The 24,183-nt window shown below is 35.1% G+C and overlaps 1 protein-coding gene and 1 long non-coding RNA gene across 3 annotated transcripts in view; both read left to right on the forward strand.

Moving 5' to 3' along the window:
* LOC135207253 (epidermal growth factor receptor-like) overlaps positions 1–24,183 on the forward strand; it is a 540,996-nt gene that overhangs the window by 25,361 nt on the left and 491,452 nt on the right. The gene's annotated exons all lie outside the window — the stretch shown is intronic.
* LOC135207254 (uncharacterized) overlaps positions 20,831–24,183 on the forward strand; it is a 128,606-nt gene continuing 125,253 nt past the window's right edge. The window contains exon 1 of the long non-coding RNA XR_010312939.1: positions 20,831–20,910. This is a non-coding gene — a long non-coding RNA (uncharacterized LOC135207254). The remainder of the gene's footprint in view (positions 20,911–24,183) is intronic.

A 24,183-nucleotide genomic window follows, 5' to 3' on the forward strand; every position in this document is an offset into this window, starting at 1 on the left:
AATAAATATGGCTATATATATAATATATTATAGCTATATATATATATATATATATATGTTATAAATATATATTATATATAATATATATGATAATATATATATATATATATTATATATAATATATATATTTATAATATATGTAAATAAATATATACTATATATATATATATATATATATATATATATATATATATATATATATATTTGAAAAGAAAGTTCCCTCCTTAACGAGAAAATGTCATTAATACGGTTATTACTTTATTCTTTATTGTGCTGTGGGACGTTGATTGCTATAATTGTTGCGACGGCAGATTTTGTAATCAATAAAAAGCGAATAAATTTTGCTTTTGAGTATAAGAAGAAGGCTGTAGTTTGAAGATACTAACATTTAGATGCTGTATGTATAATACAATGATTAACACAAACACTGCATATTTAGAAGAAAACAAACCGGCATCGTAGCAATCGTTTGCATGCAATATGGTCCTAATACATTTGCATACAATAGTGGAAACCTAACATATTCTCCGCGATGTTATGTTGATAGCAAAATATATTCCCACGGACCATAACCGGGGACAGGAGGTCTGTGAGACAATCCTGATTATGACTCGGGTATTTAGACTTTGAATGACCCCTTATTATCAAAGGGCAGCTACATCACATTATGGTCTCCTCAGCGCTAAACTTCAACGACTGCAACCTCTTCATATAAGTACTTATTCAGAAGGATCATCAGCAGCGCTTTGACTTCCCCCTACCCCCGTCCATTCCCGGTGTCCCAGTATACAGTGCGCCACTCACCTCAGTCGTGCACTAACTCCTCCTCCTCCTGGATACTGAGGTACCTCTCTCTTTTTTTAGCACCTCCTCTATATGTATTGCAGCCACCACTTTCTGTGTCAGTTAGGCTGCCCTCCTTCCCAGAACGCCCGAGTTTTTGAACTTCTCCCTCACCAACCTCCACTGATTCTAAACGCCATAATGTTAGTTACATTTACCGCATCATCTTGTACCCCATTTCATCCTTTACTATTCAACACAAATAGTTAATCTTAACATTATCTTCTTTTGCGTTCGTTAGTAATCAAGCAGAAAAGTAAACATAATGAAATTCTGCTAAACCTACTTATATTTTCTATTAAGTAACGTAACCTATACAACTTCATAAATAAGATGATAGGCGAAGTATTTTTAAGTATGTAAGATTTGAATGAATGTTTCGTGAGTGGATATGTATCAAGAACGTATGTTTTAATTTGACAATATATAACTCTGATGGCCACATATTTTGGGAAGACGGTGCGTCTAAATACTTTCGTTGTAATGCAAACGTGGCGAAAAATTATAATAAGAGAGTGAAATAATAAAAGCTGCGTCGGTGGTCATTTTATGGGGTCAATAATTGCGTTGCTAATCACAAGACAAACAGATGATTTAGTATATGCTTATAAATTAAATGGATATTTATGTAGCTGTAAATAAATGTGCGGCGATCACGTGAATTATTTTGATATTTTAAGAGTAATTTTATAAGTGAAATGGGTGGTCGTAGCAACCACAGCACAAAGCTTTTTTTAAGCCTTTACAGATATATTCGTGTTGAGTAATTAACGCTGTCAGTATGCATATAAATTTGTGTTACAGGTGACATCTTAGAAAGAAAAAGACGTTGGAAGCCACTGAAGTCCTGTTCGATTCTGTTTGCTGCCTAATGCCTATACTGGGATCGAAATGTTAGTATTGAAGACTTCTATATAATATGAAATTTATTCCTACACCTTTTTCGAGCTATTGGTGATAATAAATATATCGCAAGGCGTGAAATGTAAGGGTCAGGCTTTGCTGGTTTGTTCGACTCAGATAATAGCTACCTGTATCTGGTCTTCGTGATCATTAAGGTGGATTTAAAGGAATTAGGAAAGCCTAAGCTGTTAGGGGCCCATCGGGGAGTCCTTTCATTCCTGTTATTTAGTTGTTAGAGTGAAGTGGGTTTCTTCCGAGGCGTTACAGGAGACGTAGAGGAGTAACTGTTGTAGCAGCAGCAGTGGTTGAAAATCTTTTCATAGGACCACAATGACAGAAGTATTAATTATTTTTATTGCTGGAAGATCTTTGTCATATTACTGTTACAATGCGAGGAATGGGAGAATTGCTATTATTGTTAAATAAAGTTATATCTTTGCTTTTACGGGGCTCTTTCTTGTAACGGAATAACTTTTTAGTTTTACAATTTCGGTTACAAATTGTGGTTCAAAGTTATATATAATTTTTTTTCCTTTAAGGGCATATCCAGTCCGTCTTTGGAGAGGGCATTTACAAATGAATAAACTTAACGGAGATCATTTGAAAATTACTTTTCGTTATAAGCAGGAGTTAACAGCTCATGTATAGTTTTTCTACGGCAAGATATTTTATGATGGGAATGCCCATGTAGGGCATTTCTTGTCATCAACAGAATCCAGGCTATTTTAGGGAGGTTGACGTTAGTTTATGCCATATGTTTGAAGACTTGCCAGATGCACCCTCGTTTCGAAATGGTTGCCAGTAGAATCTATAATTCGAAGAATCTACAATTCGAAGTGCTTTAAATTAGAATGTGAAAGGGAAATTGCTGTACGTACATGTCTGTGTACATCTGCATTACTTTGGGAAGTGGTTCTAATACTGTGAATATGATAATTTTTTTTATATATCTTTCTTTCTGCATAAGAACAACCAGGATTTTGGGGACAAATTTCTTCACGTACTCCACTCTTTTGTTCCCCCTCAACCCCCCAGGCGTCCCCAGCAACGGGGCTTCCTTGGATCCTCATAATGTGTTATTAATGGTTATTTAAGCATCATTATGAGAGCATAGCGAACCGTGTGAGCCGATTATGCCCTGGCAAAGAGACTTAGATAGATGGCCAGGCAGACAGACAGACAGACAGACAGACAGATAACAGCTGGGGTATGGGACGCATTTAATAGGTTCCCAGTCGAAGGACGCAGAGAGAGAGAGAGAGAGAGAGAGAGAGAGAGAGAGAGAGAGAGAGAACGTCTGGCGTGATGATGGGTAAGCCTTCGTTGGTAATTGAGGGAGAGCGGCATAAGGGTAACGAGAGAGAACAGCTATCTTTGGAATATAGGTACGGCGAAAACCCCGTGGGATTTATGCTTTGATATAACATTGAAGAGCTCGATCCCACGGGAGTAAACATTTTTGGGCCATGTGATGATTAAATCCCTTGGATTATGTTGGCCAACGTCGTGAAAGATTATTTAACCGTTGTATGTCGCAAACATCATCGCAAAAGGAAAAGAGGAAGTTTAACGCTATCTGCAGAAACACTTCAGTGTGGAATATATATATATAATATATATATATATATATATATATATATATATATGTATATATATATTAATGTCTATAAATGTAGTTTTTTTATATATATATATTTATATATGTATATATATCTATATATATATATAATTTTATATATTATGTATGTAAATGTATGTTTTATATATATATATATATATATATATATATATATATATATCCCTATATATATATATAATATAATGCATAGATAGATAGCATATATATATATATATATATAAGTATATATATATCATATATATTATAATATATTATCTATATATAAATATATATATATATATATCTGTCTATATATATCTATATATATATGATATATATATATATATATATATATATATTATATAATATATATATATATATATATATATATATATATAAATCCACGGTGGAAGGTGAGTGAAACTCGGACTTTGAACAAGTACTTTCGTAGTTTATTTCTACATTCTCAAGTCCACATTGAATCCAGGAGAGTTGACAAAACTTATTTATACAAAGTGAAGGCGCGGTTGCAGTTTGCTCTTTAAGCAAAAAAGACATGGCAAGAGGATCAAGAGTTAAACTAGCGTGGAGATTTATATTCCTCGTTGGCATGGCTTCAGTAAAAAAGGGACTCCAATTTTTAGAAGATGAGCTTAAAATTATTGACAAAATAGGAGATTCATTATGTTACCCTCCATATTTTTTTAGAAATTTGTAAAATGAAAGCAAGAAAGACATATTGCAATCCAACCAGTATTAAACAAAGAGCTTAAGAATATTCTTTGCAAATCATTTCATCCCAACTTCATTCTTGCTGCACCCATTTTAAAAACTATTGATATTAAATTAGTATTTAATGTATCCAAACACACATCACAGTAAGCAGGGGAAGGGCAACTTCTGGTATGATTTCTTATATCAGTAAATTCGGGATTATCGAAAAGGTTGCAGATTGTCTAATCCCGAACGTTCTGATATAGGAAATCATGCCAAAAGTTGCAAGGCGCCCATGTAATGTGACTACTATAAAATCACTGTCCAAGCCAAGGAACCTGAAAACTGGTTCTACTCGAAAGCCTGAAGATCAGAAGAATGTTACCTACACTAAACTATCAGTCATCGCTGTTCCCCTGTACATAGCTTAACCTGACTGTTCAGTGGTATATTTCAGCCTCCTGTTTTGTTGTGTTTTGTGATTTTCATCTCAAATTTATTTTAAATTCCTTTTTATCAAGGTTTAGTGTAAGTAAAGTTCATTTTAAAATCCTGTTTCTCAAGTTTTAGAGTGTAAATGTATTGAAATGCAAGTGTAAATGCTTTTCCAATTTTAGTTGTTATCTTTTGTAATTCTATTATCGCTTAATAAATTCCCCCTCGGTTAAACATATGTGAAAATATATTAATTCCGAGGTAGAGCGAATTAGATATTAAAGGACATTTGTAGCTCGATATATGTATATGAATCACGGTAATGTGATATGACTTATATATAGTATAATATATATATATATATATATTTATATATAATATATATATATATGTACATATCATATATTATAGGAAATTGTAATAGCCACAATGTCCTCTTATTACAATTTCATATGCATCGGTAAAAATGACCAGTAGATTCTACACACACACACACACACACACACACATACACACACACACACACACACACACACACATATATATATATATATATATATATATATATATATATATGTATGTATGTGTGTATTAATATATATATGTATGCATAAATATATATATATATATGTGTGTGTGTGTGTGTGTGTATTACATGATAATGAATGTACAGTACCATAATGATGCATGATGTATATTTACACCTAAGAAATCTTTGCATGAATGCCTGTATTTTCTTACATTTCAGGCGGAACAAAGATGGTGGTAGAATTGTAATACTAAGTCGGCCACTAAAGACTGTGAAATAGGCCAAGTATATAAAGCGTGAAGCGACTTGGAGGAAGCAGATGAGAAATGTAGTATACCGTATCTGTTCTCTGTGCTCTGAAAGGGTCATATATTTGTGTTATTTATGTTCATTTGAGCCTTACTGCAAATATTTACGTGCTTATGTACTACCGCAAACTTGTACTGTAAATGTACTCTCACACACACACACACACACACACACGCACATATATATATATATATATATATATATATATATATATATATGTGTGTGTGTGTGTGTGTGTGTGTGTGTGTGTGTGCTATTGTGTGAACCCTGGTATAAGCGCAGCGCAAAAGATCTAAGACGTGATCTGATCGAACCATGGCCAACCCAGGATCCTGGGCCAACCTTGACACATGCGTCATATGGACGGACCCCAGCACTGGCAGAACCAAATGAGTTTATGACCGTTGGTTGTTTTTGTTAATTGCGGAAAAATAACAAGTTTTAATTTCTCTTGACGTGAGGATAAATGTGAAGCAGCCAAACTTATCAGGTCACTGAAAATTCCACTTTTATCAGATGTACCATTAGATAATGACTTGTAGTATAGAAGATGTTGAAAGGCTAAAGTAAAACCTTAATGGTTATGATTTTAATTTTAGGCTGTTCATTCATCTTGTTAGCCAGAAACGCTTTTGTCGATTTCGCTACCTCAAAGCTATTTGTCCATTCTGTTTGTAAGGCTTTTCTTAAACATGGGTAGGCTCCAGAGAAATATATATATGTATAATATAACATAATATATGTATGTGTATGTATATATATATATATAGTTATATATCATATATATAATATATATAGATATATAATCATAGTATATATATATATAGTATTGAGGTTGTGAAAACCTCTATTACAGATTCTAGGTGGAGAATTGTTGGGCTTGTTAACCAGATCTTCTTTGAATGCTATGAGGGTTTTTTATTCTGCTCTTGTAAATTTAGCTGAGAAGTAATAAAGAAAATGAAAATAAAAATGCGACGGGAAAGGGTTTCACTTTTGGTCTTGCATTCATTTGAACATCCCAGTAATGTGTAGATTGAAAGTTTAGAACTGTAGATTTTGAGAAAAAGGATAAAAACTCAAGAAAGAGTGTACCAATGAAGCATTGTAATAATGTTGTGCTTTGAGATATTTAGGGTCAGATTTCAGTTGCGTTTTGAAGAACTGTTCTAGTTTTTTGTGACGCATTTGCCCGTGTACCAAACAGTGTTCGCTAGTATGGAAATTTTCATTTGGTTTTTCTTATATGAGAGAGTACCAGGAGTTGTCAGTCAATTTCCAGTTTGTTTATCCGACTTTCAATCTTTCACTCTGGTTTCACTTTTAACTTTTTTTTTTTTTTTTTTTTTTATTTTTTTTTTTTTTTTAAAGCTAAAGATAACATGTTTGTATATCCTTGGATTCATGACATTCTCAGTTTGCTTTTATACAGATACTTCAAGAAGTTTGTGATCATATTAGTGAACAGATTCTGAAACCCTCTGAGTTATTTTACCTTCCAAATCTGGCCTTCTTTTGTTTTCTGTATTAATAGGAATGAAAAAGGAAAGTCTGTTGTAACCTATTTATTTATTTGTTTCCCGTACACTATTGACCGTGAAGAACATCCATAATTGTACTTTACGCAGCAGTTTATTTGAAAATAAAATTGTGCGGTGAATAAGGTTTCCTCCGGTTTGCTTAATTAGGAAAAGGCCGCTTTCGCAATATTCTTATAAGGCATCTTTGGTTTTTATTCTAGTTTTAGGCTGTTCTTAAGCTTATTATAGATACTGTTCTCTGTAGCCCTGAAGTTGCATAATTATCATTTCCTGTTTCCTTATTAGGAACAAAAATATTATTATTATTTTCAGAGTAACTATTGATATGTAATAAATTTACAATGTTAAGGAACACGTCAGAAGAACTTGATCCAGCACAAAATAGAATAAATCTATTTAACAAAAGATGAGAGTAAGGAAGAGGAAAGGTGGAAAATGATTATTTATGCATTAAATATGAAAAATTGATCTGAAAATTTGTAATAGGTAGAAATTAGAATTAACACTACATTGCATTTCATAACTAATGACAAATAACTACAAATAGGAAATGCATGAGTTAATAACCGAGTTTGTGACTGATCGTGGAATTGCCATGGCTGTGACATATCCCTGAGTCTGGTTTCATTATCTTCCCCGGCTTAAGGCAACTATACTCTGTTTTTTTACATCTGTCCATCCGCCTGTGGTGTTTTTGTATGGCAACACTGCGTCCCGGGCTTTAGATAGTTACGCTATGTGTAAGTTTTAGGTAAATAAAGGGATATCTGGGTGTACATTGCAACTGAAAAGTGTTTTAATAATTTACTGTATGCGAATTACACCGTTAATATTCGAAATATGATATTATTATAATCGTTGAATGTCAGCTGAATGTGACTATCTAAAGCCCGGGGACGCAGTTTTGCCATACAAAAACACCACAGGCGGGTGGACAGATGAAAAAAAACAGAGTATAGATGTGGCAACAGAGATAATCCAGATGCCACAAATACCGGGACAAAGTCTTCTCTCAATTTTGTGAGGACAAATTAATACCCAGGCTACCTCTTGAAAGACGGTGGACCTTGAGAGTAGGTACTTATGATTTGGCATCGGAATGTGATTTATTGCGGATCTGATCCTGACCCTTATACTGATACATCTTAAAACTTGAGACGGAATTATTGGTGTCTCGTCCTGAGATTTTCGAAGGATAGAGATTTAGCAGAGGTTGATTTTTTTTAAACTTAAAAAACATTAGTGACTGTTCAAAAGAGTCCTTGATGATTATGATATGCTTTCTTAACTTGGAACTTGTAATCATGATCATAGTTGAAAATGAGAGAGAGAGAGAGAGAGAGAGAGAGAGAGAGAGAGAGAGAGAATAGGGGCACTGAGAACAAATTGCCATAGGCCTAAGAGAGCCTGTGACCCCATCTCACACAAATTGATAGACAGTAAAGTGAGCGGTTGGGATTTATAATCATGACGTTCAAGGCTGAAATTGGCGAATAGAAGGACCCTTTTATTTATGCTACCATCTGCTCTTTGAGAATGACAAGAACTGTAACAGTTTTGTTGTTTAATGTCATTTATTATTGTTGATGATAACATAAGCATGGTCGATATTCTTAATAAGTCTAACGTTATCGCAAGTGTCATAGGCATTTGTTTTTAATCTTGTTATTTTCATGATTAGACGTCACGTTAATCTTTTGTTTTTGAAACTATTCTTTCGTCATCGTTAGTCCCTTCTAAGATTTTATCCTTGGAATCATGCTTTTCTGTTTAATTTCGGAATGCATCAATCATGTCTGTTCCCTTCTCATCCAGCAAAGGACAGCAAGCGTGTCGTCATCTCAAGTGAACAGAGAGAAGCAGAAACAAAAGACAAATGATATCAACCCACTTCGGTCTAAACCCTCACTTTTTTCATTTATACGCTTTATTTAGCTTGCTCTTTTATTTCTTTGTTTGTTTATGTGGTCTTTATTTATCATTCGGGGCTGTGCTCGATGAACTGGGTGTTTTTGCTATTCCTTTGGGCTTGGCTCCCCTCCCGCCCCCACAGAAGAAAAAAAGAAAAAAAAGAAAAAAGGCCTTACTTCGAACGGGCCACCTGCTCCTCTGTGACCCGCACCACTACCCTCTACTACTTACTGGAAGGATGACAGGAACGGATACTTTGGTCGTCATTCTTATCCTATCTTTTATGCCCTGCAGAGGTTTAACTTCCATTTTTCTTATATATGTATACACACACACATATATATATATATATATATATATATATATATATATATATATATAATATATATATACACACACACACACACACACACACACACACATTGCACGGCTGTCATCATGTGTTTGAGGAGTTAATTCTGTTTGATTTAATCTATGAAATGGGATTCCCAGCTTTTTACGAAAATGGCTTTTTTTTTTGTTTCCTTAATTTTCTTGACAGTCATCAGGTAAAATCAATAAAAACAGTAGTTAGAATTATATGGTGGTAATTTTGCGGTCAACGTAGCATGCGGAATAGGAACTGGATGTTTTAAGGTGGGTGTCTAGGGATGGTAAGGGAATATATTGGGTATTACTTGTTACTGTCACACACACGCACACACACGTATATATGTACTCGATTGGATGTGTATCATATTTTTATGTACACATAGGTACACATACCAGTACGTATGTACTAAGTATCTTTTCTTAGGTATACCTTATATCCTTAGAATACTCTTCGCCTTGTACATGCCTCAGTATCCTGGATCCTACACATAGCTTTGTATGTCTGACATATGCTGGTACTCATTCGAAGAAAGTTATCCTTACCGAAAACGACCATCGAATCTTACAATTTCATAATAATGGGAAACTACGTCATCATAGAACTAAACCATTCATGAGACGACAAACTTCACCTAATTATTCTCTTGTAATTGGTAGTTAGGGATGTCCCAAGGCCTGTGGGTAGCTCGTATCCTTTGAGTTAAACATATTTTCGGTTTAAAGTTATAGGGTACGCCAAACCAAGGTTCTTGGGTATGGGGAAATGGCCGGAGGCTCCCAGAAGCTTGGGCTCTAAGGAAAGATATTTTTTGGCTTGGCTCGTTTTTTTACGTTGAAACCGGGGGGGTTTTTTTTGTTTTATGGGACTGTGAGTCCCATGACGGTATTGTGTAAGTTTCTTGCTTCGTTTTATTTTATCGCAGTTTCTCATAGAGGATTGATTTTATGATGTTATCTATCATTGCTTTCAAGTATTCTGGTTAATGGTCATTGTAGTGATGTGATGTAATGACAAGTAGGAGTTTCTTACTTTTTATTCACTTGTCGGCAAGAACTAATGATATTGTGTTGATGTCTATAAAAAGAGTTGGATATTATTTTAGCATCCACTACAACTAGTATATACTACTACTACCACCTACAGCCAGTAATATATATGTTTATAGATAACGTTAAGAATAATCTAGGAATCGTACAACTTGATGTTAGAGGTTCACGAATAAAGTGTACGTCACTTCTTTGATTGGGAAAGCCTGCCTTTGTATTTGTTAATTATTTCCTTATATAACAGATGCTCGAATTATAGTAAATGTGCTGCTTGCCTTACCCCTGATTTTGTAACGTTTTTACTGCAGTGTCATCGTTACGTTGGTATCAGTTTTGCTTCGGAATTCACACTGATGGCCTTGTTGAAGTAACGCCTTCCTGGAGAGACCTTGTAGTAGGATTCAAGTCTCCAGAATTCTCCTAAAATGTCAACTTTTATGTAGTCTGCCACATCCGGAGTTTGAGCTGGAACCTATCAACCATTCAGATTTTGGTGTCATAATGATCAGTTGAGGGAGTTGATGGTGGTGGATGATTCTGTTAAAAATACAAGCAAATTTGAATGCATTGTTTCTAACACAGTAAAAAAAATGATGGAGGTTTTGTCGGTGGTTCCATCTTCTTGGTTCAATCATTCAGAAACGCATAGGGCAGTTTCCCTGATGTTTAAAACAGAAAATATCTCAACATAATTTCAAAAGGAAAATTCGCTCAATTTTTTACTATTTTTAGAAAAAAACAAGTGAGAACACAGTAGGAAGACGTTAATATTTCCAAGGAAAGTTTGTAATTACTAAATTGTTTCTAGAAAAACAAACCGTAATTGTCATGTATATAAATATATATTATATATCATATATATATATATATAGATATATATAATATAATATATAATATATATATATAAATGGTCATGTGTCTAATATATATAATATATATATATGATATATATATATATATATATATATATAGATATATAAATAGTCATGTGTATATTATATTTATATATATATATAATATATATATATATATATATAATAGAATATAATGAAAATATGTAGCCTCGAAAATGCCTCATAATCACAAAACTTGAGGAATATAAGAAGAAATCGCGTAAGCAGTTTCTTGCGGACCTTTAAATAAATTATCGCTCAAACATTTATAGAAACACGGTCGGCCGCAGTTTATCCCAATTGAAAAACTAGTTTATCATAAAAGGCAACAAAACATGTTGAGACTCTCAAGATTAAGCGAAGAAATATTTTTTAAATGATCTCTGATGAAAATACCCAGACAACCGCACCTTGTCATATAGTCGACATTTCTTGCAAGATCACACGATGTTTTGCTATGAAGAATGAGGGAAGACGGTCTCCGCTTCATTGTTGTCAAAAGTAACTGGGTGGACTGATGCCTGTGTTTCCATGTGAGCTACAAAGAGCAGATGTGTCTTCAAAAGACGAAAGATGGCTTGCTGGTGTTAATAATCATTTTCTCTCTCTCTCTCTCTCTCTCTCTCTCTCTCTCTCTCTGAGGAATTATCGTCCCACGACGAACCACAAAGAATTCATCATAAAGCCAAGAAAGAGACAAATATTACCAAATTTGAACGTTTGTGTCTCGTTTGCAAAGTAAACAGAAATGGGACTGAATCAAGTTACCGAAGAATCAACAGCAAATTAGTCTTTGAACGTTTTCCTTCCCGTTTGCGTGCATCTGCAGTCATAGCCATGATGGAAAAGGGCGGGGCAGTGTCAGAATAATCAGCAGTGGGTATCGTCCCATATAATGTTTTATAGCAGTAATCAAACGAATCCCCAGCTTATGGAATTCAAGGAGGTCACGCTTGGTAGTGTGCCCGTGTGTTAAAAATGACACAACGGAAATATATATGCATGAAAATGTAGGTTTTCAATAACTGTCTTTGAATACAACGTTGCTATTAAAACTTATTTTTACGGGTAGAACTATCAAAATAATTCTATCTGAGCGCTTATGAGTTGGAAATTGGCAATTAGTGCTTTATTCACAAAGTTCTGTTCTCTACTGAGTAGCCTTCTCCCACCAATACCTACTTCTAGTACACCATATCACGTGGCATGGTTGAGGGGAAGAAGCGGATATGCTTTGTTGAATGAAATATATTTCTAAATGCGTTCAGAACATCTAATAAAGTTCTATTTAAGCACATCTATTCGGTCCATAATTCACCTATGGTTCCTTTCTATTTTGGAGGAAGTTTTGTAGCTTTCTGGTTCATGGAAATGTTCATTGTTTTAGTATTTTTTATTTCACAAGGAGAGGTGGAATTAGGGCCCTTCAAGATCTAAGAAACAGATGTGCAGAATCTCTTGCTGTTTCATTGATTTAGCGGTTCATCTGATTCCATTCAACCACCCTTTTTTTTATTATATTTCCTTTGTTGGTCCACCTAAGCAGTGATGTAACCCTGCTCTTCCTTTTAAAATTGCCCTATGGACTCCCCCCCCCCCCGCAATGGAACGTCCATCGTCACCCGTTCCATCACAATGGAATCTGATGGTCCTCCTGAAATTTCCTTTAGTTTATTTTTTTATTTCATTTTTCTTATGTGAGTTCGTCAATTTTTTTTGTCTCGATGAAAGGGATTACGCTTGAATGAACCTGTTTGAAGATCCTTGCCTTTTTATCTTGTTCTTCTTTCCTCCCTCAATAGATGATGCGAAAGGGTTCGATACCTGAGAAGGATGGAGTTGCTTGGAAATGCAAATTGCTTTTGTGGAGTTTATTGTCGGGACATTTTTTATATCTTTCCTTTAGCAGGACGTTTTCTTTTCGTCTTGTTCGAGCAGATGGTTTGTTGTCGTCTAAATTGTTCCTTTTGTTTGTTTGTTGCTTTCGTTAGTGGTGTCGCTAAATTCTGCTTTGCAAAAGCTTCGGTGAAGTATATATATATATATATATATATATATATATATAATATATATATATATATATATATATATATATATATATACGTGTATATATACACACGTATACATTATGCGTAAAGGTATGTATGTATTCATGCAAACATGATTTATTTTATTACCAAATAATTGAACTGTAACTTTATATTATAGTATAATCGCCATGCGTCGTAACGAGGCTGTTACAGCAGTTAGTCCTTAGGATGAGGACGCGAACCTCCCACCCCTTTCCACTGTGCTTACGACATACAGTACTCAAACTGAGGAATGTTAGAGCTCAACCATGTAGAAATGGCACTGCGGCACCTTCAAGGAAGAAAGGTAAAAAGATTTGGGAAAAACATTTTTAAAGGGACGCCTTAACCCTTTAGTAGAATGTATTCGAGGTCTGTTGATGTATATCCGTCATTTGCATGTTCATGTACTTGTTGTACAGACACAAATGTGCCTAATTGCTAGTGGTACAATGCAATGGCCAAATATTTTGGTGACAGAGCTCAGGTGTGGCTTTTATATACAAGTCCAAATGTCAAGCCTCTCAAAGCATGTCCGCAATATATGCTTTGTTGGCATCATTAGATGTAGGTCCAGCGTAACACTTAATATTTATGTTTAGGCTTGTTTCATAAACATGATTTTCTAGTCATCCAGTGCAATAATTTCTGGGCCCTTGAACTTGCTTCGTGCGTTATGTGTTTCCTAATTCCAGCCGATTAAGTATATGGTAGTGCAGTTCAATTTGATAAGAAAAGGCTTGACACTGATTCTCATTGGGTATTGAACAGATTTTTTTTTATATTGCTTAGTTTTTGTTATTACTGACGAAGACCCGAATGAGAACCTCATGGGACCATAAATGTTCCTTTTATTGTGATTTGATTGTTTCTGTGAAAAATTTATAGCTGTATTGTTTCTTTTTTCTTCCGTATACTTTAATCTAACATTGATATTTAGCTCAGCAGTTTTATGTTAGATTGGATCATTTGTAGTTTAACTGTTGAGTTGGGCTGTATTTAGTAGCCACCATATTTCATTTCCACCTCACATATTCTTTTAATCAAAACATGGCAAACATAGCGCGTTAACTTCTCTCTGGTTATGTTATATCAGGGATTGTTTATTTAGTTCTTTTGAATTTCTAATTTTATGAATACCGAAACTACCTAACTTTTCTCTCGGCTGCTTTACCTCTATCCATTCAATACTGTTCCACGGTTCCTCTCGTATAGTTTGTCGTTTCTTTTAGTACAGGAAACTTATTCATTGTGTTCATGTCATTAACTTATCGCTCTGTACTGAATTTATTCAGCACATATCCATCCACCAGTTTCACAGGTAGCAGTAGCAGCAGCAGCAGCAGCCAATCCGCCAGCGATTTTGCCCCGCCAGCCAAATCGACCCTAAGGCAATTTTACTTCCTTAGTGTTGAGAAAATTAGACATTGGCCTGACATCGTATGGACTCGGGGAAGTTGTGTATTTTATCATGCGTTCGAGGTATTTGCCTTATGTACTTTATTTATGGTTGCGCATATTTTTGCTGTGAAGTTTTTATATATACATAGAATTATCCTCTGTAAAAGAACCATGGTAGAACACAGAGTTGACCCAAACTTGCTCTCAAACGTTTAGAAAATATTAGTTTTCCGAACGTTTGACGTCAGGTTTCGTACGCTGGTGCGTCTCTCGGTTACTTCCAGGCGCGCAAAGTTCACCCCCGAAGGGATGATGCCAGATGCCTCCAGATGTATTGCCCTCTTATTTTAAGTTTACTCCTTATGGAGGCGTTTATATCTCAGTGTATTCTTCATGCATCAGAAATTGCTTTTTTATGTAAAGACTGAACAGAACGTTGCATCTTATTGTCGCAATATACTGTATTTTCTATGAATTCAAGTGTAAGAATGTATTATATGACAATACCTTTTGGATTTGGCAATTTCCACCGTTGCTTTCTTAAAATAATATTCTCTTCGATAAGTTTGATATCCTGATGGTATGTGTGGGTTATTGCTGATGGCTATGAGAGTTTAAATGGTTATGATGATAATTTAGCTAAATCGGTGTACTTGTGTGATTGTCATTCAACTAGATCAGTCGCACTTGTAGGACCACGATAATTATTATTACACAGCCGATAGGTTAATGCTTGCGTGATTCACCATAGAGTTATGGAGTTTATCGAGTTGCATTTAATGTTACTTGATCAAATTTGTTTTGTGAGATTGCATGGTTCGCTGATGAAAAATGAAATGCTGACCTTTAATTGTCTTAGACTTGTTTGTTTTTATTACAATTATTGATTAGAATTGTTTTTTTTTTTGTATTTTTTGGTTGTGAAAAAATGCCATTCTCCCTAAACTGGCATGAATTGCATCTCGGAATGAAAATTGGTGCTCTGCGTATTTGGAAAGATGACATTGGGGTCACGCCAGCATTTTTATATCAGGATTGCATCAGAAGTAGCTTAACAATACCATTATCTCTTTATCTTTTTATGTCCTGGGCTGTTGTTAGAGTATATTAAATTAGTGCGATGGAGTGTAACGTTTACATTCGTTGGTTTTTGTTTGTTAAATGTACCATATTTTGAATACTGTACCGGTCATATGTTGAACCATTAGGTATATGGGTTGATATGCACAAGCAAAAATTAAGTTATCATTCAAAATCTTCTCGTAGGCAAATAATGGTAACATGATAGTAACATACCCAGACTTAGAGAGAGAGAGAGAGAGAGAGAGAGAGAGAGAGAGAGAGAGAGAGAGAGAGAGAGAGAGCACCCGAACCCCTCCATTGTATGTCGTTGAGGCATCAACTCTGGAGAGTAACGTGCCCAAACCACCGTCTTTTCTTTGTCTCTTCATGTTTCATGGCCAAAATCATCAGCCGCGTATTGAGGCGCGATTGACAAAACCGTAGTTTAGGTTTTCGGATTCGATGCTTTAGGCACACTGTCGTTGTCTGTGGGCTTAAGAGAAGTACTGTGTGAATTTAGTATGGCGTATGTATTGAGTGGTTGAGGAGTTACTTGTATAGCAAGACCGAAATTAATTCAGCTTGAGGAAGAAGTCAGACTTGGATGCCTTTTTTTATGTGAGATTTTTCACGATAAGTACAGACTGCTTTTAACTATGCACTAAAATTGTCCTCGGATAATTCGTTAATGAACTTGATGTAAATACGCGAGGGAACTAGTTTAGCACGATTCTAGTAGTTAACATGGAAGGACTTTGCTATTTGCGTTTTTGAAGGCGTTTGAATCGAGCAAGAGAAAGAAACGTTTGGCCCGACAGAGCGAGGCAGTGGACATATTTTAGTTCGTCAGTGAGAGGGACACGATAAAGCTTATTAAGACTGATTATAATTGGACATGCCAATCTGTTTTAGATCTGGTCGCCGAAGGAACTGTATATTTAATTTACTTTGTCAGTTACACAAGCTGCTGGTACGTTTCTATGTTGCAAAGTCAATTGGAGCAGGCTAAACTTGAATGTGGGACAAAATGTGGGAACAAATAATTTGGAAACAAATACATCAAAGACCAATTTTTTTTACTCTAGCAGAAATCTGTCTCTTGTACTGATCAACGCTCAAAACTGAGAAATTATCAGTGCACGGGCCCTTGGTGATGGGGCGCCAGCTTAACCATTTAGGAATGAGTGGCCGATCTCTAGCATATTTCAACGCAAACTTACAAATACGCGTTATGTATAACCATTCTATTCTTGTTCAAATGTATTACTGTGATTTAACTAGCTTGAAATGAAGACCGAGAGATAGGCTAACTGCTGTAACTTCTGTTAATGTTTCGAAATATTTGAAACTCAAGACACAATAAATATTTTTACATTATCAAAATCGCATTCAGGTGACATATGGACGGTTTTAGGCTTTCCTGTTGACAGTGTTATCCCATTGCATGAAAGATGAGGGCAAATAATTTCATGGTCATCAGCAGTTCGGACTGCTATTTCCTCGGCATTGAAATTTCCTCGAATCTTTAGATATCAATTTTCCATATCAGTTCACCGCTGTCAGCTCCACTGGTATGATTTTGTTTTCTTGGAATGTGTTTATGTGCTGTTAAGGAATCATATATATATATAATATATATATATATATATATATATATATATATATATGGATGATATAGTATATATACGTATATATATATATATATATATATATATACGTATATATATATATATATATATATATATATATATATATATATATCTATTATATATATATATATATATATCTATCTTGAACACTTCTGGGAGACCTCTCTTCCCTAGATATATATATATATATATATATATATATATATATATATATATATTATATATATGTAAGAGAGGACATCCCAGAAGTGTTTAAGATATTTTATTTAAAACCTATGGTGCGACGTTTCAAGACTACCTTCTCATTCTCAAGCCAAAAAGGAACCAAAATGAATGTAATATTAGTGTTAATTGATTAAATCAACAGTTATAAAAGTTACAAGAATCGACATTAGGGAGGACGCAGACCCTGCTCCCTCTCTGGTGGCCTGTTTCCTTCCTTTTAACCTATGTAGATTTTTGTAACTTTTATAACTGTTATTTTAATAAATTAACACAGTATTATTTTAATGTCGGTTTCTTTTTAGTTTGAGAATGAGAAGGTAGTCTTGAAACGTCGTGCAATAGGTTTTTAATAAATCCTTGATTTGGATATTGGTTCAAGCTTTTAGAAACTGTAAGCGAAATCTCGTCGAGTCAATAACTTTGTTGTGCGTCGATCGGAGGCTGCGGCCATCCAGAAAATGGGAACTACATATCTAACAAAAAGATGAATTTGTTTTAGAAGTCTAAAAGAAAATGAAAGACACATGTCAGTTTACCGGACTGTATGTCAATGTACACGTAAGTATGTAAATAAAAAGTGAACTTTAAAGATAATTTTAGCTTTACAGTAGTTTGATTTTAATATTGATATACTTTTAATGTACGCACCCCATTGGTCAGTCACTCACGCTACAATGTATCCAGACTCTCTCTCTCTCTCTCTCTCTCTCTCTCTCTCTCTCTCTCTCTCTCTCTCTGTTTACAGGGTGAAAGTTGTAATAGATTGCTTGTCTCCCTTATGAACGAGACAGATTAATGTCTTCCTTTTTAAGCAGCCATTTAAAGACCTCTTTGTTTCCCGTATCTTAAGGACTCACATTTTGTTCCCCAGTTCCAAGTTGAATGTTGATGTTTTAAGAGCTCCACGAGCATTGTAGTTTCGCGGGTGTTTTTGTGTTATTTTTTAAGTTACTTAACCAATGTATCGGTTTTGGGACATAAGATTTTTTGGGGTCTCGTTTTCACATTACAAACGCGACCGTACTAAATTGAATGAGGGCATATTAATGTTCAAGTAATCTGTGAACTACGGATCCTGTTGAACGTATATTGTATTATGTAGTAATTATGTCTGATGTAATTATGTAATGTATGTAATGTATGTGTATGTATGTATGTATGTATGTATGTATGTATGTATGTATGTATGTATATAACTAACGCACTTATTTCAAGTTAGATTAAAAAACGGAAGAAGCTGCTTCGGTATACATTATCTGGATTCGGGACAGTTGCATTCATGTGTAGCTCTCAAAAAATATGTGCCGTAACTTTGGCAGTTCTTGTTAAGGTAATTTATGATGGAGGTGACGAGTCCCGAATCTTCCTGGCATATACAGACGTTTTATCTTTTTGTTTATGATCCGTCTCATCTCTGCTTTTCTGAGAAACATCAGTAATATTCTATACTGAAACGAAGAACATTTAACTTCATGTTTCTAGGGTGATGTTTTGCATTCAAGTCTAAGCCTAATCTGATGAAAAATCTTATTATGAACTAAATGATGCTAAAAGGAATCCACTCAGTGATCAGCATGGTACTGGAGAAGAATGTAATGGAGGTTGTTGCCCTTCTCTTATTTGCTGAAGGAAGTGTGTTTTTCTACTAACCTCCGCCTTTTGACGAGGAGCAGGGCGAAGGTTATGAGAGAGAGAGAGAGAGAGAGAGAGAGAGAGAGAGAGAGAGTGCTAAAATAGATTTAGTGAGTAATCGTTAAGTACTAAGGTAGCTGCTGATTGTTTATTGTGGATATTATTGTTGATATAGTAAAAATTTTGATTTTAATGTTTGTTTTGAAAGTATTATTAGTAGGAACGACTTGCTGCAAAAACAGTTTATCAGAGAAGAAAGAAGTTTTCGTCATGTTTTTATTTAGTAATTTATCCTTATTGTATTTCCAGTTTCCAAGTCCTGAGGTTAAGTCAATCTGCATTATTGTTGTTCCACGACGCCAACTCCCCTTTCCTTCGTGCAATCAGATGGCATATCGGCATGTTTCTTTGTTTTGATTTCACCCATCTTGGAAGAGGAGGAGGAGGGGGAGGAGGAGGAGGAGGTGCCTTATCATACAAGTATTTCCGTTGTCACGGAGAATTGGGGTGAGCGGTGCCCCCACCCCTTCCTTGCGAACCCGGTCCCTAGATCTCCCTCCTGCTCGTCTCATCCAAATTCCCCTCCCCCTCTCATTAAGCCCCTCCCTCTCCTCCATCCCATCGTTAGTGGGAGGGGTAGGCCGGAAGCGCTAGTTGTCGTAATCAAAATGTTACCCTTCAGTGGAAATTCTTCTTCAGAAGTCGAGATTGAATACGCTTAGCGGTTTATATATATATATATATATATATATATCTATATATATATATTATATATTATATATATGTATAATATATATATGTATGTATGTATGCTTATGTAGGTATGTTGTATGTTACATATTTGATTATATGCATGTATATGTATATGGATATGTATGTACAACTGAATCACGAAGATATGGAACTTGATGATTATATGAATAAAGACAAATTCCACGAAAGAAAGAGAAACAATGGAGTGCTGTTAAGGGCCTTTCGTCTTCTAGTCGGCTTCTTGTCTTTCCGACAGAAGTCGAAAGACTGTTGCAGTACGCCACTCCATTGTTTCTATTTCCTTCACGGAATTTGTCTTTATTTATATGTATATTTATGTATATTTATACATATATACGTACTACATACATAAATACTTGTGTGTGTGTGTTTGTGTGTGTCCGCGAGCGCGCATGAATGTAGTAAGAAAAATTATATATGGCGTTTCCTCTTGCGGGGGACTAGTGTGAACAAAACAAATCGGCTAAGTTATACAATATGTATTATATATATATATATATATATATATATATATATAGATATATATATAATCGGATAATATTACTATAAACTATATATATGTATATATATATTAATATACTATAGTATATATTATAGTAGATATATATATATATATATATATATATAACTATATAATATATATATATATATATATGCATGTACAGCTGCATATGTGAATAAATCTGTAGGATTGCGGTGATAAATCTTTAGAATGTTTTCTGTTCCGTCGGCACATGTTCATGTACATTTGCTCTGGAGCTATTTTATTAATTTTTAGCTATATAGTTTACTTATTGACTGCCTGAATAAGAAGACTTTTTTTTTTTTTCTGTTCTTCGAAATCATCCTTTTTATCTTGAAAAAACATTGCATACTGATATATTTTTTCCCGTGTCTTTTCAGGTAAATATTTGTTGAGAAAGTTGCGAACAATAGCGGGAGAGAGGACTAGTTGGATTCTTCAACATTGCATATTTCGAAAGGTATGCCGAGGTTGTTTTTGGATTGATGTCTTTTGAGTTCGTTCAGAGTTATTGCTTCCATGCCAGATTTATATAAAAGAAATCAGTTGGCGCAAGGAGAGACTAGCTGAATGTATTAAGCAACAACAAAGCCGGGAATGTGTGCATTTGATTTAAATTTCATTTCATATTTACGAAGACACCATTCTTGAAATTTGCGGAAAGTCACTTAACATGGTAGTGCCTGCTGCCTCTTTCCTCTTAGATGACTTGTCAGATGGTTGTACCCCTGATTACCGCTTCCAGACTTTCCCTTATGTAGATTTGGATGTTAATTGTTTCGGTAACTGAAAGAAGTGATGTAGGATGTAAATCTGAATTGGATATAAGGTGCTAGATGAAGTTAGAATTTCTCATTGTATTTGGTTACTGAAATAACCGGCGTCATAGCGTCTTGGCTTATCCGTTATGATATCCAGGAATTAGTCCAAGTTATGTTGATAAATTATCCGGTATGAGGGAAATATTTCCATAGAGGAATTTCAACTAGATTATGGGATTTAGAAAGTAAAGGTCCAGTTAAGACGGGTTTACCGATTAATTTGGAACCATGCCCGCCTTTAATTTGTAGATGCACACTATTTTGTACACCGTATACCTACAGTGAACGCGGCCTTGTTTCATAGTTTAGCAATAGTCCTTAATTAGAGGACACAAAGTCATCCGTAGTTTACTCGTGGTAACATTTTCTCTCTTTTTTGAAAATACCCCAAAAGTACACACAACAGTCCTTCACAACTGTTGTGTGAACGGAACAGGAGGTTATCAAAAAGGATGAATGACTCAGGTGTTTGTCCTCTTTCTTTATCGTAATTTAACGCGACTGTCTTGATCAAGATAGTGAAATAAGTTTCGAGATTTCTTACCAAAGTTGAGTTTGTCCCTATTAAAAGTCAAGTAGTTGTCTACCTAATTTGGGATTTTGCAGTTTTCTCAGTACTGTATAACTGAGTGGTGAAAATCGTCAGCGAATAACTTTATAAAGGAGCTTTCACAAGTTGATATTAGTATATTAGTATCTCTTATCATTATGATAGGGAACAGAATATTAGTATCTCTTATTATTATGATAGTGAACAGAACTGAGGACAGTTCCTTATGGAGCACCACCTGATATGACTCGGTGTTTGTCGGTGTGCTACTCGATTAGTTAACCCGCTCATTGTTCGATTTGAAAAAAGGAAAGAAGTAGGTAGACTCCTAATGTCCGCTAACTGCTTAAACTTGCTTCGTGGCAAAATTGTCAAGTTCATGGACAGCCTTAGCACGGTCAGTGTAAATGGTGTCGATAAAAATCGCCAGAATCAATAAATTTCATTATCGATTTTGTTTCATTGATAATTTTTGATACTTTGTTAGTTTGGGGGAGATCATTATCTGTTAGGTGTTTTACAGACTTTTGCCTGATGATTTGCTCGAAGATCCTGATAAGATGGCAGGTTAATGGTATAATTTCCTGAGATAGTTTTCATTACTGGATTTTAGTTCTAGTGTATACGAATAATTTGCGATACCATTGTTAAGAATTAAGTGGTTTTATTCAATTTTTTTGTATGTTTCAAAAACTGAGAAAATGATAATCGTTTTTTATTGTTTATGCCCTTGAATAATTGTTACTGAGGTACAAGATGACCCCATGCATTTTGGCGGTTGACGTGGGTCTGATATGTTAATAGATGTCATTATCTTTTGCCAGTTGAGTCCTCTCGGATTGCCAAGTGCCTTGGCATCGTTTGTGTCGTCTGTTTAAGCGTGTGAATCTTATTAATGGTTTCACCGTAATGGGATGAAGATTACCTAGTTGATGCTCTCCCGTTTTGGTCGACTAATTTTGACAGAGCATTGAATACTCAGCTCTAGTTTTTCTCTCTTATCTCTTTCTCTCTCTCCATCCACCATAACGGCGACCTTCAACAGTCGTATTACAACATGGGTACCTAATTCACTATATGTGTCTATGCGTGTGTGTGTGTGTGTGTGTGTGTGAGAGAGAGAGAGAGAGAGAGAGAGAGAGAGAGAGAGAGAGAGAGAGAGAATCATTAACTTCACATTCCAGAGACACACAAGATTATCTGCTGGCGGTGAGTGTGTATGCTGGTGGAAACCTGAGCATCGTATTTTTCATGACAGATGTAGTTTGGGAAGTTGGAATAGTCTGCGCTCTTCGTACAGTGACTCCAATATGTTGAAGACATTTTGTTATGCATAACTTTGGAGACGGACAGCCGAATGCCCTTAATAGAAGCAAGAGAAGGGAATAAATGCCCTAATCCTAGAGTTAAATATATGTATATATATATAAGTTTATTTTTGAGAATAGGACATGTGCATGTGCACTATATAATAATAATATATATATATATACACGTACGTACGCATGTGTGTGTTTTTGTATTCGTAGCGTTCTAAGCTTGCATTTCCTGGGATGAGGTTGCTGACATTATGCCCCTTCTCCCGGTGGAGGTCAGTGAGGTGCACAGGCCCCTGGCATCTGACATTGCTGACGGTCAGCCATCCAAGTACCTTCCAAACTCAATATTATATTTCAGTAGATGAAACCTATTCACATGGAACAAGCACACAAGGGCCTTTGACCTAAAATTCAAGTTTCCAAAGAATGTTGGTTTCAACCTTCCACCGCACATCCCCACACTGCAACAGTAACTGATCATGATACAGAACCAGTTATATCTACTTGCTCGGTGATCGGAAGTGGTATCATATTAGCTCTTTGTGTGAGCTGAGGGCGGAGAAATAAAAATGATTAGATAAACAATATAAGATATATAAGTAACCGGTTGTTTGCTCGCTCCATAATTACCGAATTGTTGTAATAGGTAAAGGTGGCGTGACTTAGACAATTTCCACTAGTAGCAGTAGTAATTTCTCTCTGCAAAATGTGCGGTGTTCCTTCTACACTCCCGGTTGTACTCCACAGGGGTGGATGGGAAAGACGTTTCCAAGTCGCTTCCCTGCAACATCATTTATGTCATGAGACAATATAATACTTCTGGTCCTCAAAGCACCCGTGAGAGAAGGCGAATATATAATTATGCATAGTACAGCGTTTGCTAATGTGTTTCAGTTTTATTTAAAGCAAGGATTTCATGAAAGTCAAAATACAGCCACTTGCTTGGAAAATAAATCACCTGTAAAATCTAAAAGCGTGGTTACATAAGATTTAATTATAATTTTAAATCATAATGAGGTAAATAGTAATAGTCATTATTGTCT

Source organism: Macrobrachium nipponense, chromosome 32, assembly GCF_015104395.2.
Source record: "Macrobrachium nipponense isolate FS-2020 chromosome 32, ASM1510439v2, whole genome shotgun sequence".
NCBI lineage: Eukaryota > Metazoa > Arthropoda > Malacostraca > Decapoda > Palaemonidae > Macrobrachium > Macrobrachium nipponense.